Source organism: Mus pahari, chromosome 10, assembly GCF_900095145.1.
Source record: "Mus pahari chromosome 10, PAHARI_EIJ_v1.1, whole genome shotgun sequence".
Lineage (NCBI taxonomy): Eukaryota > Metazoa > Chordata > Mammalia > Rodentia > Muridae > Mus > Mus pahari.
The window spans coordinates 7,002,587-7,007,834 of NC_034599.1; positions in this window are offsets into that span (position 1 = coordinate 7,002,587).

The window sequence follows — 5,248 nt, forward strand, 5'->3', positions numbered from 1 at the left end:
AGAAGAGAGAGAGAGAGAGAGAGAGAGAGAGAGAGAGAGAGAGAGAGAGAGAGAGAGAGAGAAGAAAAGCTAGAGAGAAAGAGTAGGAGAGAGGAAAGATGAGAAGAGAAGACAAAGAGAAAGGAGAAAGGAGAGAAGACAAAGCTAGAGGAGAGAGGGTGAGAGTGAGGAGTAAGAAGTAAGAGAGTGAGAGTAAGGGAGCAAGGTGGGGGCCTAACAGCCCCTTTTAAAGTATGCTTGTCTTATCTTATTGCTGTTAGGTAACTGGGGAGGAAGTTTAGCCTGAAGGTCAGAAGCTCGGGCCATTGCCTATGTGACTTCTAGTCTTGCTTCTCTTGTGGAGGCTGTGGGGGGCGGTAACTTAGACAGGAGCCAGAGTTCCAGGAGCATGAGGGAATGCCTACCATGTTATGTAGGTGAATTATGACTTCAGGGTTCAGACCTCAGCTCAACTGGATACCAGCCTGTCTGTGAATAGCCCAATGCCCCACAATTATCCAAGTAAATTTAATTTAAGAGTTGATGTGCTTGAGGGTGTTTCACACTTATAAATACTTCATAAATGTAGTCTCATTTAAATGAACATGCACGTTTTGTGCTGTAGAGGTGGTTAATTTAAATGAACAAAAATTTGGGTTGAATCTTGGAAAATATTTTGGATGGAGACAGTCATATCCCTTTTGCCAACACATTTTGGTATTTAGTTTTCATGCTAGGAACATTTTGATATTCAGTTGTCTTTGGAACAATTTCCTTTGTGCCATGGGAACCTAAAATTTTTAATTGTTTACTGACAGCAGCTTTACTAGAAAGGAAAAAGTATAAAACTAGCCAAGAATTTCATCAGAGCAAGAAAAGGAGATTACCAACTCAGAGGATCTTTCCTTTAATACACAAGTAGTGATGTGATTGTCTCTACATGAAAATTGAAGTCTGTATTGAAACATATCAGTATATTAAATTAATGTACTGTGTCCTTCTTCAGCAAGGTAAAGATGAGAAATATCTAACAGAGAAAACAATGGAACTATAAGTGCATGGCACAAAAACATTCAATTTTTTTCTCAAGTGTACTCTATAATTTGGTGTTATTTAAAATACATATTAAAATTTATTTATATTATATATATTTATTCTAAAGTCTTTTTTCCATTTTTTATTAGGTATTTACTTCATTTACATTTCAAATACTATCCCCAGAGTCCCCTATACACTCCCCCCACTGCTCCCCTACCCACCTACTTCCACTTCTTGGCCCCGATGTTCCCGTGTACTGGGGCATATAAAGTTTGCAAGACCAAGTCGTCTCTCTTCCCAATGACGGCTCACTAGGCCATCTTCTGCTACATATGCAGCTAGAGACATGAGCTCTGGGGGTACTGGTTAGTTCATATTGTTGTTCCATCTATAGGGTTGCAGAACCCTTCAGCTCCTTGGGTACTTTNTCTAGCTCCTCTATTGGGGGCCCTGTGTTCCATTTGATAGCTGACTGTAAGCATCCACTTCTGTGTTTTCCAGGCACTGGCATAGCTTCACAAGAGACAGCTATATCAGNGTCCTTTCAGCAAAATCTTGCTGGCTTATGCAATACTGTCTGCATTTGGTGGCAGATTATAAGATGGACCACTGGGTGGAGCAGTTTCTGGATGGTCCATCCTTTCATCTCAGCTCCAAACTTTGACTCTGTAACTCCTTACATGGGTGTTTTGTTCCCAGTTCTATGAAGGGGCGAGGTGTCCACATTTTGGTCTTCATTCTTCTGAGTTTCATGTGTTTTACAAAATGTATCTTGGGTATTCTAAATTTCTGGGCTGATATCCACTTATCATGCATATCATGTGAGTTCTTTTGTGATTGGGTTACCTCACTCAGGATTATATCCTCCAGATCTATCCATCTGCCAAGGAATATCATAAATTCAGTTTTTTATACTTATCTTATTTTTTATTAGATATTTTCTTTATTTACATTTCAAATGCTATCCCGAAAGTTCCATACACACTCCCCGTCACCTGTTCCCCTACACACCCACTTCCACTTCTTAGCCCTGACATTCCCCTGTACTGGGGCATATAAAGTTTGCAAGACCAAGGGACCTCTCTTCCCAGTGATAGCCGATTAGGTCATATTCTAATACATATGTAGCTAGAGACACGAGCTCTGGGGGTACTGGTTAGTTCATATTGTTGTTCCACCTATAGGGTTGCAGAACCCTTCAGCTCCTTGGGTACTTTTTCTAGTTCCTCCATTGTGGGCCCTGTGTTCCATCCAGTAGCTAACTGTGAGAATCCACTTCTGTGTTTTCCAGGCACTGGCATAGCCTCACAAGAGGCCGCTATATCAGGATCCCTTCAGCAAAATCTTTCTGACATGTGCAATAGTGTTTGGGTTTGGTGGCTGATGATGGGATGGATCCCCGGGTGGGGTAGTCTCTGGAAAGGTCATCCTTTCATCTTAGCTCCAATGTTTATCTCTGTAACTCCTTTCATGGGTATTTTCTACCATATTTTAGGGAAGAATGAAGTATCTACATGTTGGTCTTCTTACTTCTTGGTTTTCTTGTGTGTTGCAAATTGTATCATGGGTATTCTAGGTTTCTGGACTAATAGCCACTTATCAATGAGTGCATATCTAGTGACTTCTATTGTGATTGGATTAGCTCACTAAGGATGATATCCTCCAGATACATCCATTTGCCCAAGAATTTCATAAATTCATCGCTATTAATAGCTGAGTAGTATTCCACTGTGAAAATGTACCATATTTTCTGTATCCAGTCCTTTATTGAGGGATATCTGGGTTCTTTCCAGCTTCTGGCTATTAAAAATAAGGCTGCTATGAACATAGTGGGGCATGTGTCCTTATTACCAGTTGGAACATCTTCTGGGTATATGCCCCGAAGAAGTATTGCTGGACCTTGCAGTAGTACTATGTCCAATTTTCTGAGGATCCGCTAGACTGATTTCCAAAGTGGTTGTATAGCTTGCATTCTCACCAGCAATGGAGGAGTGTTCTTCTTTCTCTACATCCTCACCTTCATCTGCTGTCACCTGAATTTTTGATCTTAGCTATTCTGACTGGTGTGAGATGGAATCTCAAGGTTGTTTTGATTTGCATTTCCCTGGTGATTAAGGATGTTGAACATTTTTTCAGGTGTTTCTCAGCCATTCAGTATTCCTCAGTTGAGAATTCTTTGTTTAGCTCTGTACCCCATTTTTAATGGGGTTATTTGAAGTTTTGGAGTCAAGCTTCTTGATCTCTTTGTATGTATTAGATATTAGTCCTCTATCAGATATAATATTGGTTAAAATCATTTCCCAATCTATTGGTGGCCTTTTTGTCTTGTTAACAGTGTCTTTTGCCTTACAGAAGCNTTGCAATTTTATGAGNTCCCATTTGTCAATTCTTGATTTTACAGCACAAGCCATTGCTGTTCTGTTTAGGAATTTTTTCCCTGTGCCCATATCTTTGAGGCTTTCCCCCACTTTCTCCTCTATAAATTTCACTATCTCTGGTTTTATGTGGAGGTCTTTGATTTACTTAGATTTGAGCTTTGTAGAAGGAGATAAGAAAGGATCAATTCTCATTCTTCTACATGATAACCGCCAGTTGTGCCAGCACCATTTGTTGAAAATGCTGTCATTTTTCCACTAGATGGTTTTAGCTCCCTTATCAAAGATCAAGTGACCATAGGTGTGTGGATTCATTTCTGGGTCTTCAATTCAATTCTATTGAGCTCCCTGTCTGTCGCTGTGCCAGTACCATGCTGTTTTTATCACAATTGCTCTGTAGTACAGTTTAAGGTCAGGCAAGGTGATTCCACTAGAGGTTCTTTAATTGTTGAGAATGGTTTTTGCTATCCTAGGTTTTTTATTATCCCAGATGAATTTGCAAATTGCCCTTTCAAACTCAGTGAAGAATTGAATTGGAATTTTGATGGGGATTTCATTGAATCTTTAGATTGATTTTGACAGGATAGCCGTTTTTTGTTTCTTCTTCCCTTTTTTAGATCTTGGATGGTTTTGACTGTCTCTTTTAGGTTTTTTGAAGAATTTCTTTCTTGCTTTCTCTCCTTTTGTTATCTAATTGCTCTGGCTAGGACTTCAAGTGCTATATTGAATAGGTAGAAAGAAATTGGGCAGCCTTGTCTAGTCCCTGATTTTAGTGGGATTGATTGAATTTCTCTCCATTTACTTTGATGTTGGCTACTAGTTTGCTGTAGATTTCTTTTATCATGTTTAGGTAGACCCTTGAATTCCTGATCTTTCCAAGACTTTTATCATGAAAGGGTGCTGGATGTTGTCAAATGGTTTCTCAGCATCTAACGATATGATCATGTGTTTTTTGTCATTGAGTTTGTTTATGTAGTGGATTGCATTGATGGATTTCCATATATTAAACCATCCCTGCATCCCTGGGTTGAAGCCTACTGGTCAAGATGGATGATCATTTTGAAGTGTTCTTCGATTCAGTTTCTGAGGATTTACTGAGTATTTTTGCACTGATATTCATAAGGGAAATTGGTCTGAAGTTCTCTTTCTTTGTTGGATCTTTGTGAGGTTTAGGTATCAGAGCAATTGTGGCTTCATAGAATAAATTGGGTAGAGTACCTTCTGTTTCTATTTCATGGAATACTTTGAGGAGAGTTGGAATTAAGTCTTCTTTGAAAGTTTGATAGAATTCTGCATTAACCCGTCTGGTTCTGGGCCTTTTTTGTTTGGGAGTCTATTGATGACTGCTTCTAATTCATTAGCAGAAATGGAACTGTTTAGGTCATTAATCTGATCGTGATTTAAGTTTGGTACCTGGTATCTGTCTAGGAATTTGTCCATTTCATCCAGGTTTTCCAGTTTTGTTGAGTATTCATTTTTGTAGTAGGATCTGATGAGGTTTTGGATTTCTGTAGGATCTGTTGTTATGTCTCTTTTTTCATTTCTTATTTTGTTAATTAGAATACTGTCTCTGTGCCCTCTAATTAGTCTGGCTAAGTGTTTATCTATCTTGTTGATTTTGTCAAAGAACCAGATCCTGGTTTATTTGATTCTTTGAATAGTTCTTTGGGTTTCCACTTGGTTGATTTCAGCCATGAGTTTGATTATTTCCTGCTGTCTACTCCTCTTGGGTGAATTTGCTTCCTTTAGTTCTAGGGTTTCTAGGTGTGTGGTCGGGTTGCTAGTATATGCTCTCTCTATTTTCTTTTTGGAGGCACTCAGGGCTATGAGTTTTCCTCTTAGGACTGCCTTCATTG